Source organism: Pan troglodytes, chromosome 6 (assembly GCF_028858775.2).
Source record: "Pan troglodytes isolate AG18354 chromosome 6, NHGRI_mPanTro3-v2.0_pri, whole genome shotgun sequence".
In the NCBI taxonomy this organism is placed as follows: domain Eukaryota; kingdom Metazoa; phylum Chordata; class Mammalia; order Primates; family Hominidae; genus Pan; species Pan troglodytes.
In genome coordinates, this window is record NC_072404.2 from 52,853,391 (window position 1) to 52,866,639 (window position 13,249).

The 13,249-nt window shown below is 42.6% G+C and overlaps 1 long non-coding RNA gene across 1 annotated transcript in view; it reads right to left on the reverse strand.

The window, feature by feature from the left end:
* Positions 1-13,249, reverse strand: part of LOC107975793 (uncharacterized) — an 83,071-nt gene that overhangs the window by 27,427 nt on the left and 42,395 nt on the right. The gene's annotated exons all lie outside the window — the stretch shown is intronic.

Below are 13,249 nucleotides of genomic sequence, written 5' to 3' on the forward strand. Positions count from 1 at the left end.
CTTTTTTTTTTTTTTTTTTGCTCTTAAAGCTGAGCAATGAAGTGAGACCAAACTAGAGTTTAATAAAAACTAATTCCCACTAGAATTTAGAGCACATCTTTAAACCTTAAATCTTCTGTTCATGAAACTTTGCCTAGTTAACTGCTAGAGTCTGCAGGCTGTTTTTAATTTACAGTTTTTACTCCCATCAGAAGATGGAAGGAAAAATAACTGAAAATAATGTCTGCAGAATAGTCCCAGTGCCTAGCTATCCTGCACAACTGCCAGGCTCTGTTCAACTTGTGAGAGAGGAGAAATTTCTCTCTGAAAGAAGGGCATTAGGATCCCCAAGGGCTTCTGTGCAAAAGAGGAGAAATGCCTGGTTAGGCACCTCCTATATGCCCAGGATGCATAAGCATGATCTCCCTCAGACCTCAGGGCAGCATCTTGATACATGAGCAAGCATCCCTGTGCTGCTGAGAAGACATTTAGAGAGGTGTGGCCATCACACACTAATAAAGTGCAAATCCAATGCATTGTGCAATTCAAATTGGATCTGCCTCTTTCCCGAATCAATTATTTTGCCTTGTGGGGTTGCCAGATAAAATACTGAATGCTGAGTTCTGTTTAAGTTTCAGGTAACCAAGAGTCATGTTTCCATGTAAGTAGGTCCTAGATATTGCATGGAACTTAGATATACTGAAAAATTATTGATTTTTTTAATCTGAAATTTTGATTGAAGTGGGCTTTCTATAATTTTATTTGTTAAATCTGGAACACTAGGCGATTTCTCTTCATAAGAACCAAATGTTGACTATCTGTTCTTTTATTGGTGTAGATCCCAATTCAATTTTCATTAAAATTAATGTATATTTGCAAAAAATTAGCCAGGAGTGGTGGTGGGCACCTGTGGTCCCAGCTGCTCAGGAGGCTGAAGCAGAAGAATGGCGTGAACCGGGGAGGCGGAGCTTGCAGTGAGCCGAGATGGCACCACTGCACTCCAGCCCGGGCGACAGAGTGAGACTCTATCTCAAAAAAAAAAAAAAAAAAATTAATGTATATTCGGCAGGATGTTTGGGACATTGATGCCTAGCCTTTTATTTCAGGCCTATGAGAAGAAAGGGGAAAAGGATGGAAGAGGATAAAGAAGGAGGGAGAGCAGGAGGGGAGAGTGGGAATGAAGGAAGAAGGAAAGAAAAACTTAAAGTAGAAGAAAAAGGAAGAAATCAATATTTTTCTGAAAATTTTCTATTTTTATTTTTTATTTTAATTAATTAATTTATTTATTTATTTTTTTGGAGATGGAGTTTCGCTCTTGTTGCCCAGGTTGGAGTGCAATGGCACGATCTTGGCTCACTGCAACCTCCCCTCCTGGGTTCAAGCAGTTCTCCTACCTTGGCCTCCCGAGTAGCTGAGATTACAGGCACCTGCCACCACGCCTAGCTAATTTTGACATTTTTAGTAGAGACAGGGTTTCACCATGTTGGCCAGGCTGGTCTCAAACTCCTGACCTCAGGTGATCCACCTGCCTCAACCTCCCAAAGTCCTGGGATTGCAGGGCGTGAGCCATGGCACCTGGCCCATTTTCTATTTTTAAAAAAGAGCACCCCTGCTATATCAGAATCACAGACAATTATAAAGTAATTTAACTTAAAACTGAAATGAATAATAATTCCCTACAGGGGACATCTCTTTAGGAAGACAACTTGTAAAATATTACATTATTACACTTCAATTTGCATATGCATACATTTCATTAACTAAATTATAAGTATTAATGTCAGATTTATCAACCAATTATCAGCCAATTATTATCACCAAGGAGATCTAGAATAATTAGATGACAGTTAACCACCTAAATCATATGCAAATAAATTCAGTTTTTATCCACTGAAAATCAGATCCTGCAAGACTCAAAACATCTGGATATCTGTAAGCATCTAAAACTTTGGCATTTTTATAGGCAAAATAATTCACTGGTTTATTTTTATTTGTAATATTTACTCAGAGGTTTTATCTCTATACACACACAGTCACATTTCTCATTAGTTTAAAAAGTCATCTGACCTCTCCAGACCCTGGCTGTTGCCCACACTTGGGCCACAGGACCCTGACAGATCTTCTCACTCTGAGGTTGAATGACTCTCAGAATCAGCCATTAAATGGGTAACTGCAAGTAAGAGATTTAAACATTGCCTTTCTCTGTTGAAAGGTAGGCACAGAATACAAATATACACTTCCTTCTTTCTTATTTAGGCTTCCAGGAATATAATACACGGTATTTTATACCCCACATATGTGACGACTAATCTCAAGTAAGCACAAGGTGAGAGAGTTTTAACTGACGTGGGGCTAGGAGACAGTAAGATCACACCACAGTCTTCTCTGGTTACTTAAAGCTTCTTGCATTTATTTGAAAATACTAAGATATATTCCAATGGGAACAGGGACTTGGGAAAATAAAATTGCACGTCAGGGCTGACTTCACAAAGAATTCACGATAAAATCTTTTCCTTGTCATCCTTTAATTCTTGATCTGTGTGCCTCTGTGCTTAAGAGGAATGGCTATATGACAGGGGTGGATAGCATTCCTACATCCCAGGGACATTTGCTGGCTCTGGGGCCCTCACGTCTGGAAAGACATAGTTCCTACCCTCAATCAGTAGGGTACACATGAGCATACCCAAGCACTGCACAACACAGCTGGTTTTATAACAGCCATCATGGAGAGGCAGAAGACAGAGAGGGAAAATCCTTCCAAGGACCTGGTTAGGATCCTCAGAGGAGGAGGTAAAAGAGCTTGGGAACATCAGAGATGGTGGCAAAGCAAAACTGGCACGAGGGTAGTGTTGCTTCAGGGACCATGCACCATGGGGCTCTGCTGCTGTGTCTAGGGTGAGCGTGTTTGAAAATGCAGTGTATTGATAGAAAATGTGATGCATGGTGAAGCCAACAGATCAGGAAATGATTGCCTTTGAAAAGACAGCTTGAGAGGAGTGGGGATCTTCAGGCCACGGGGAGCCACACAAGGCAGTACCAGGGTCGCCAGGAGGCAGACGGAGAATAGGAAATGTGGGCAAGAGCCTTTACCATCGCTTCTGCAGAAATGCACGGGAGAGGCCGGGTAGGCAGGTTCAGGATCCGCTGGTCCGAATAACTTCCGGGCTCTGGGGCAGAAGGGCTGTCTCTAATTGTCTGATATCTGGCCCTGAGGGTGATAGCCCCATAAGTGGAGGGGCTTGGAGCTGTGGGATGCAGAGACACACACAGAGGGAAGACTATGAGAAAAGACACAGGGAGAAGATGGCCATCCGCAAGCCAAGGAGAGAGGCCTCAGAAGACGCCAACCCTGACAACACCTTGCTCTCAGACTCTGGGCCTCCAGGACAGTGAAGTAATCAGTTCCTATGGCTTATGCCACCCAGTTTGTGGTTCCTTGTCACAGCAGCCCTAGCAAACGGACACAGACACATATCCAACATATGAGGCACTCTTTTACATCCACTACTCACTTATACTGTATCTCTCCCAAAGCTGTGAAGTGTGATCGGTGGGCACAGCATAGTAGGAGACAAATTTGTCCTATGAGAAAAAAATGTTTCTAAATGTATAGTGAGCAAACAGGTTAGATTTCATAGCCTTCAATTAAAGCATTATGATGTTAATCAAGCATGACATTGTTTATATAGCCACACAAAATAAAAATTCAAGTGATTTTTCATCTATTGACAAATATCTAAATATTTGAGACTGCATAAATAGGTTTTACCTAAGTAGAATATTCCATATTCTGTTATCATCTTAGGCTTACTTATTATTGAGAAAGGAGTATACAGGGGATAAAGAGCTGGGGGAGTAAACCAGTTAAGTTCCTCATTACTTCATAAAACGTACAGATGTGAAAACTGATGTACATCCAAGAGACCCGACCCTTGCTTTACCCTCGGGAACCCACCAGTGGTACAATATCAGGATTACAAGTTTGTATTTTTGCACTATTATGAAGCTATTCTTTAACACACGCCCTTCTTATGAAAAAGCAAAATAAAAATCTGAAGGTGTACCAGTATAATTCCTCTACTTACTGACTTTTACTCTAATATTTTTCATTTGGAGTGAGAAGAATAACTTTTATAAGATGTTCTATGGCAAAAGTTCTTCCCTGGAATCTTTTCAGAATGAAGCATTGAGAAAGAATCCGCCGGGGGACCTCCTCTTTCAGCTTTGGAGCCCCCCTCCCTCTGTCTCTGTAAGGGGGAGCTTCTTCCTTCTGTCTTCTCCCTTCACTTCTTGCCTATTAAACTCTCCACTCCTTAAAACCAAAAAAAAACAAAAACAAAAAAAAGAGAATCTGCCAAACAAACAGCTGTAAGGTTTACACAGTAGAGCAATATGGATATTTTTGGAAGGAAACACATGGGAACCATCTCTGAAGCACTTCTGGAGAGTGATTCACATTAAAACAATAAAATATTAACCATAAAAACTTAAGAAGGTACAAATCATGGGGATAAAAAATCTCTTTAGTTCGGCCACAAACTTTAAGAGAGGGTGTTAGGTAGATTATGAGGCACTGGATTCCCATTCCATAAAATCTAGGACACAGTTTGGGACAAAAAAACAGTGTGTTTGACTGATGGAGGTTAGAGGGTTGGCCTGCAAGCATGCAGATCCTAACGCTCAGAGCACAGCAGCCGTCACGTGTGCTTTATCCAGATCCATCAGTTCTACAGAAAGAGGTTGGTGATGGAGACCAAAATCAAAAAACTTACAAAGCCAAGCTACAAAAAAGATCATGAAAATAATGATGAGAGCTACCACTAGGCATCAGCCACAACTCCCCTCTCCCCTAACAAAGCATAGCTGGCTTTTGAAAAGTAACTTTGATTTGTATCTTATTCCAACTAAGATTTTTTTTTTTTCTTTTTGAAAGAGTCTTGCTCTGTCGCCCAGGCTAGAGAGCAGTGGCAGGATCATAGCTCACTGCAGCCTGAAACTCCTGGCCTCAAGCAATCTTACCACTCCAGCCTCTGAAGTAGCTGAGATTATAGGCATATGCTGCCACCACACTTAGCTAATTTTTTTTTTTTTTTTTTTTTTTTTTTGAGACAGTTTCACTTTTGTTGCCCAGGCTGGAGTGCAATGGCTCGATCTTGGCTCACTGCAACCTCCACCTCCTCGGTTCAAGCGATTCTCCTGCCTCAGCCTCCTGAGTAGTTGGGATTACAAGCATGGGCCACCATGCCCAGTTAATTTTTTTGTATTTTTAGTAGAGATGGGATTTCTCCATGTTGGTCAGGCTGGTCTCAAACTCCCGACCTCAGGTGATCCGCCTGCCTCGGCCTCCCAAAGTGCTGGGATTACAGGCATGAGCCATTGTGCCTGGTCAATTTTTATTTTTATTTTTTGTACGGTCAGGGTTTTGCTGCGTTGCTCAGGCTGGTCTCGAACTCCTGACTTCAAGTGCTCCTCTTGCGTTGGCTTCCCAAAGCACTGGGATTACAGACGTGAGCCATCACACCAAACCAGATGTTTTCTAAAGATCACAAGTTGTTGTATTTGCTCATCTGCTGGGAAGATTGGGCTCAAACTATGGCATGATAATGGTTAACAATATAACTCCCCTATGTAACAATTCCCTTACGACTTCCTCTTGACCTTGGGCAAGGCTCAAAGCCCTTAGCCTAGCTGTTAAGGCACTTTGAAACCTGACCTTGAAGGCCCAGGGTGCAGGAGAGAGAAGGAACTTGAACAGGACACACTTGGGCTGAAGTGTACATTCTGAATCATAGAATTTGTGTTCTAAATCCCGGAAATCAGAACCAGAAATCTTAGGCAGTATCTCAGCTGGATCAATAAAAGAATAGATGAATGAGCATATTACTTCGAGCTATGGAGTTGCTGAAAAACTAAACCAGATTGTTAAGAGAATAAAACTTGCTTCCCTCTGCAGAGTGAAACTGTAAGTGGAAAGAATGAGGCAGAAATTTTGCTTTTTATTACTAGCTCTTCATTACTATCTTTAAAATCATAAATATGTGTTACCTTGACAAATTTCTAAAATATGGCACAAAAAGCAAACCGAAAACAGGTTTTTGAGCATTTTATGATATGTGAGACTCTCAAGTCTTTGTGCCATGTACAACCTTAAATGATTATAAAAGAACCTCAAAAAGCAGCGCAGTGGCAGATGCCACTTCTCAGATTAGGACGCCCAACAACTGGCATAAAGTCTCAGAGTTCAGCAACTGTCCAAGCCCAAAGCTGAGGCAGCTGCACTAGGCCACACTGAATCCTCATATGTGGCCTTTTCCTGGGGCTCTCTCACACTCATCCTGCCTCCATCACACCCAGCCCCAGACATTCACTGCCACAAGGATGAATCGCTCACTACTGTGTCCTGGGCTGGTAGGACATGGACGCTGGGAAACAGGGATGGAAGGAACGCCACCCCCATGTCAGGGGGCCTTAGTTCTCCCTGCACACCTGGTTCCAGGGCACTCCCAACCCAGACTCCACCCTGACTTTAGGTGATGTTGTTGTGAATACCTCCATAGCGGGTTTGAACCATTTTCAGATGACTTCCAGCAAGTGTGGCTCCTATAAGATAAAGCTCACACTTCCACATGAGTACCATCTGCAGCCCCCAAACACGTATACCCTCATGTGGGAGCAACTCAGGAAAGTGCTGGAGGGATGCAGCAAATCAGCATTTATTTATTTATTTTTAATTTTTGAGGTAGAGTTTTGCTCTGTCACCCAGGCTGGAGTGCAGTGGCACAATCTCGGCTCACTGCAACCTCCGCCTCCTGGGTTCAAGCGATTCTCCTGCCTCAGACTCCTGAGTAGCTGGGATTACAGGTGCCCGCCACCACACCCAGCTAATTTCGGTATTTTTAGTAGAGATGGGTTTTCACCATGTTGGCCAGGCTGGTCTCAAACTCCTGACCTCAGGTGATCTGCCCACCTCTGCCTCCCAAAGTGCTGGGATTACAGTCGTGAGCCACCAGGTCCAGCCATTTATTAAATAACCTCTATGTGCCAGGCACTGAACCCAATTTTCGCCTGCATTAATTCATTTCATCTCACAACAACTTTATTCACTAGATTCTTATTACTATTCATAGTTTTACTGGTAAGAAAAGAGAGCCTCAGAGAAACTAAGGAAAATGGCCAGAGTCCCAGAGCCACTTCGTTGGAGGATTGGACTTTAATTCCAGATTATTCTAATCTCAAGTTTATTCTACCACATCAGATGACATCTAAAAAGAGACACTTTGGAAAGATAGGCTCTTCTATACGGCTCTGGAGAACTGACTGTTCTTTTTTCATTTGAAAACTTGTCTTCCCGAGAGTCGGAGGTTCCCCGTGAATACAGAGAATTCCCTTAGGTGTGTGACCCTTGGTGATCTCTAGCTAAGCACCAATGCACGGGAAAGTGAACTGCCCAAACTCTGATGCCTTGTGTTGGGTTTATGCAACAGAATGCTTTTGTTCTATAATCTGCACTCCCAGGAGAAAAAAAGACCGAACAAAATCCTGTCTTCTTTAACCTGCAAAAGCCATGACTTGCAGCAGTATTCCATCTACAATATGAGACCTTGAAATGTAGGCTTTAGAAAAATGTGTTTTCCATTCTTCTTCATAGCCAAGTCATTACAACATGTCCATTCTCTAAATGAGATGAAACAGGAAACTTCCTGTTGGAAAATTTTCTGCATCCTTGACCCTGCCCCTGGATTTCAGAGTTTACAGAAGGCTAAAGCTGGCGGAAGCCATGAAGATGTCCCATTGCCCCTCTCACTTCTCACTGGCCTTCATCATTTATGTCTTCATTTGACACTTTGTGTTGTCTCTGCATTTGTTCATATCCCAGGATATACCGCTACACACCTCCAGGTATGTCATCCTAGGAAACAAACGGGTTCAAGCCATTTCCAAACCTTCAACACCCCAAGGCAATTAAAACAAGACAAAACGAAGTCCCTGGTAACTTCTGCATGGTACAGGGCCGGTTGTTTCCAGCATGGTTCACAAGCCCTTAACATATGACCACAGTATTGCTACCTTACACACCTCCGCTTTCCCCCTGGCCTCAAAATTTTTGGTTCTAACTTCTTGCCCTTCACCAAGTACTGTGTCATTCTTCATGTGCCTAAGTCCTTACATGCGCTCTTTTCACTGCCTAGATTGTCCTTCCCCTTATATTGTGCTCAAGAAATAACAAAACGCATGAATGAGTCAGAGTACAGGGTATCTAAGAGCTTCGCCAATAGTTGACTCCAGGCTTCCTACGTGTGCCCATTGGAGGCCAACCATACATCATTCTGCAGAACTCACACACTGTGTGCTACTTCCCCTCACTTGCTGTGTCATCCATCCCTGCTGGACCCTGAAGTACAGAAGGGCCACCAATCTTTAATCAAACACATATATTGAAATGTGCTCCTCTTTATTAATGGGAGAGCTTTGATTCTGATGATGGGCTCTGACTTGTATCAGCTGGACGAGCTTAGGCTAGTTGCCTAACAATATCTGCCTTCATGTTCTCCTCTATGAACCAGGAACAATAACACACCTGGCAAAGGGCTGTAGTGAGGATTGATATTTGTAAATACTTAGCACTGTCTGTCATAAAGAAACTCTTCCATGAGTGAGTGATCAAAGGGTATGGCCCTGGGGTTAGAGCCCAATTGAACTAACTGGAGGCCCTACTGCTTAGTGACTGGATCAACTTGTCAAAGTAAACCATTTAAGCCTCAGTTTCCCCACCTATTAAATAGGAGTGAGGTGGTTGCATTTTCCTTGGGATTATGCATATTAGACACATAGCACTTACAAGGTACTTTGAGTGGAAGCTAACATGCAACAATAATAGCAGCTGCAGCATGCACCGTGCTTATCAGCATAGGAGCTGCTCCATGCAGTCTCACTTCAGTCTGTGCTCAGGAATGCTTACTCTTAGTAGCACCAATTCTGCTGTCATCACCGTCATTGTCATCATTATTCCTTTCCTAATCATCATTGTCACTGTCATCAGCAGCAGCATCATTATCACCATTGCCATCATCTTCATCATCATCGTTGTCATCGTCAACATCAACATCCTCAACATCACACATTCACCCTGACTCCTCAGTCTTCTCATCTTCGTTCCTCACCTCATTACTACACTTTGGTAATGTGTGGTAGGCCCCAGAGAATCCAGCCTTGGCCCCTCCAGCCGTGATAAGCACAGTTTGAAGGATCCTGGCCACTCTGCACCACAATTTATGACACCATTCCTTCGAATCAGGATAGGTGGTTGGGCTCGTCACATCTAGCTCACTCTCCTCTAATTCTCCCACAAAATACTAGTCTTATAAGATGCTTTAAAAATTAAAAAATAATACCCTTTGGACATAGTATGAACTATATATTATATCTTTTCCTTGAGATATGTTAATTCCTTTTAGCATATTAAAGGACTGGAGAAATCCCACAGTAAAGAAATATATTTAACTAGTTAATCTATTTAACTGAAATAAATCAAATAACCTTTATCATCAATGATTTCCTAAACCGACTATGAACCTTTCCCCGTGTTTGTGTACATGTGCGTAAAATGCAACAAGAAGGGCTGTGTGCATGCTCTCCCCTTTTTATGTAGACATATGTGTGTGTGTGCATATGTGTGGGGTGCTTCATGCCTTTTTTCTCAGTGTGTGCATGCATGTAATTATGTACTAAGACATACCGAGTGTGTGCCACGTGCTTTCTTTCTGTACATGTGCATGCACATATATACATGTGCTAAGCCATGGGAAGGAGGTATTACACGCCTTTTTCGTTCTGTGCAGTCATGTGGGTGTGTGTATGTACATGTGTGCTATACTCCATGCCGTTTCCTTTATAACATTTCTTCCACCCTCACCTCTTTGCTTTCTGTGCTTAGAGTTTCTTTCTTGTTTCAAATGGTTGAATATCAACGTTTCTGTTCTTTCTGACTCTTTCCATCTTTTTCTTCTATTCTATTAGCAAAAGAAAAGTTACCACAAGAGATGGGAACAAGAAAGATAACATTGTGTGCCGAATTGTTTTCCTGCTCTGTTTTTACTCTGTGGGCTCATCTGGATGTCAGTTTTGTTGTTGAACTCATAGGGTTAATTACCTTCCCCTGTCCCTCTTATCTCTTTAAAATCTCCTGAAATCTTTCCATTCTTGGAAAATGCACACACACACATACACACACTCACTCTTACTCACATACATGTCCTTAGATGTCATGTCCATGGGCCCCAGGTTAAGTGAGATGCTTCACAAGTACAGCGGCTGCCACATTGGTCCCTGAATCCTCAATGCCAGCACAGGGCCAGGCAGACAGTAGGTGAATGTGGAATGAATATGTGAATTAATCAGGAGGGCCAGTGGGGGTCCATTTATCTTTAAGATCATGTGTTGTGTTACTTGGTCAGCAACATGTTTAGGTGGGAAAAGTTAATCTGCTTCAAGTTTCTTGAAACATCCAGGAATACTTTCCCTCAGTCTCTTTTAAAAATGTTTGTTATTATTCACATAAATTCATCCTGCTTCTTTTAATAATTCAGGCTTCTACCACCTAAGGTCAGTATGTACAGTTGCATAGGCTGTGCACTGTTTTTGTTCAGGGTGTCTGGCCAAAGAGAGGAGAGAGAGCTAAAATTCAAGCTTCTTTGCTGGGGCAGGGTAGGTCTGCCTTGAGGAGGAAGCACCTGCCTGCAGTGCTGTGCTTCCCCAGGGGGATGCTTGCTGTAATCTGCACAAAGAAGCAGCGTGGATTCGCCGTGAGCTGCCTACAGGTTACGTAAATCCCTGGGCTACCGTTCTCCAAACTCTAGGTCAAGTTGAGGAAGATGGACACATGCCACCTTTTCATTATGACTTGCTGCGTAGATCAGAATGGGAAAATATTCTGGAAAGAACATTAGCAACAGACACTAGATTTAAGTAAACCATTTCAATCTCCTTTGGTGCTTTCCTACCTGAGCACAGAGTGGGTGAGATGTGGATTTGTGTTGAGGACAGAGAGCCTGAGAGCAATGAAAAGGAAATCAGGAACAGAGGCTGAGCCAGCCTCGGGTGGCCCCAGGAGACATCATCATGAACATGAAGCTTTCTGGAAGGCTAGAAGTCGCACTCAGCGGGTGTTTGGGTCTTTATTGCACATCTGTAGTTCCAACCCTTTTCCCTCCCAGGAACTCATGGTGTCCTGTAGTTCTTGTTTACTTTTTCCAAGTGAGAAATCATTCTGCCTTTCTGCCTGCTAACTCCTTTCCTGATGTGAAAGCTCTTTCCCCAATATCAGATTCTCGCTGGCCTTTGTCTTAAAGCAGCCACCATGGAGAACAGGTAGGAACTCGGCTCCCATTCACATGGCCCCTAGCCTCAAAGAAGTAAATTATATCTGTGGGAATCCCTGCTCAGGAGCCCTGCTGACCACACACCTCGCATCTCAGGGCTCTGTTGTGGAAAGGTCCCTCGCAGGCATGACCCACCAAGAATGTTGCCTTTGTTAATTACACCAGTTAACATTGTTAAATGTTTACCATGCCCCAGGCATTGAAATGGGCATTTTACCTGCATTCTTTCATTTGTCACCACAACCCTCTCAGAAGTTACTTAGCATCAGTCTACCTCAGCTTTCTCTTTTATAAAAGAAGAAAACAACACCTGTATTGTGTTGCAAGATTGCTGTGATAATAAGAACACCGCATTAAAAATACCCAGCAGGGCACCTGGGGTGCACCCAGCTCTCAGCGAGCTGTAGGAACTTCTTTGCTATTACTAGGGCCCTCTGTAAAGTCACATAAGCACAAAATGCAGACATCTGGGCTATATTCAAACAACAGCAAAAGACTGTTCAACATTGGAAGAGCTGGGTTTAGGTGATTTTTTGATATTTTCCTCTTGTGGCCAAATCATATTTGCTGGGTTAATTTTCAAAACTTAGAACAAATTGTCATCTAGTAACTTATAATGATCTCAGCTTGAGTGTGTTTCCTGCTGTTAGTTCACTCGGAATGTTCTGGGCTGTGTATCAAATGCATTCTCATTGTGTGGCTGCCAGAGAGGAAAAATGCCCATTGTCTTGGCTGTGGCTATTTTTATTTAAATTGCAGTCCAACTTTTAGAAAGTCTTAAGGGTCATAAATGTGAAATGGTGGACAAAGTGCTTTTGAAAAAAAATACATTGTTTTTATTTAAAACAAAAAGTAATGCATGCTCATAAGAGCAAATTTAGGAGACACATAGTATAAAAGAAAAAAAATTAGTTCCATATAGGCCTTTTTCTAAACACAACCACTATTAACTTTTTGGTGAGTTTTTTAATGCAGTTGTATAGACAGATCTATAGATAGACAACCGATATACAAACAGATTAGATATATATATATGTGCATGGGTATATGCATATAAATGACAATATATCTCTGGGTAGCTAGTTAGTTACAAATTACTTGCTATGTATAACTGGGGATATGCATATACGTGTGTTGTCAGTGTCATCTGTGTATATATGCTTCTTACAGAAGGTAGTTAGGCATGAGAAGGGCAGGAGAGGCCCCCCACCACCACCCACCAGGAATGTCAGGTGGTAGGCGGTTGTTAAACTATCTTTCTAAAATCATAATTGGCCGAAGCCAATGCTCTGTGGTTGTTAAAACTGTTTCTCTAAAATAACAATTGGTAGAAGCCAATGCCAGGGAAAGGCAGTCTCCTAATAGATAGAAAACACCTGAAACAGGTGATCAGCAGCTTCCCGATAAGATCTCAGGAGTTGGGCGAGCGTGCTCAAGCATGTGCATTAAGAGGCAGAATGGCAGACTTTAACTGGAATATGACCTTCCTCTGGGAACTCTCGACTGGTGAGGGAAAGACGCCTCAAGTGAGCATGTGCATAACTTCAGTAAACACACTGCACATGCGCCCCCTCCCAAGTGCTGGCAGGCCACTGCACGTGCAGACAGTCCACGCAGGGGAAGAATCAGGGGAGAAGTAATGCAACCCCAGAAGAATTGCTAACATATAAGACCCCAAGTCAAAGGTCAAACCATGCTTTTGAATCTCTCAAGTCATCCACTTGGCCCTCTTCTGAGGGTACTTCCTCCCGTTCCAGCTCTAAAACTTTTTAGTAAACTTTCACTCTTGCTCTAAAACTTGCCTGGGTCTCTAACTCTGCCTTATGCCCCTTAAGTTGAATTCTTTTTTCTGAGGAGGCAAGAATTGAGATTGCTGCAGACTCATACAGATT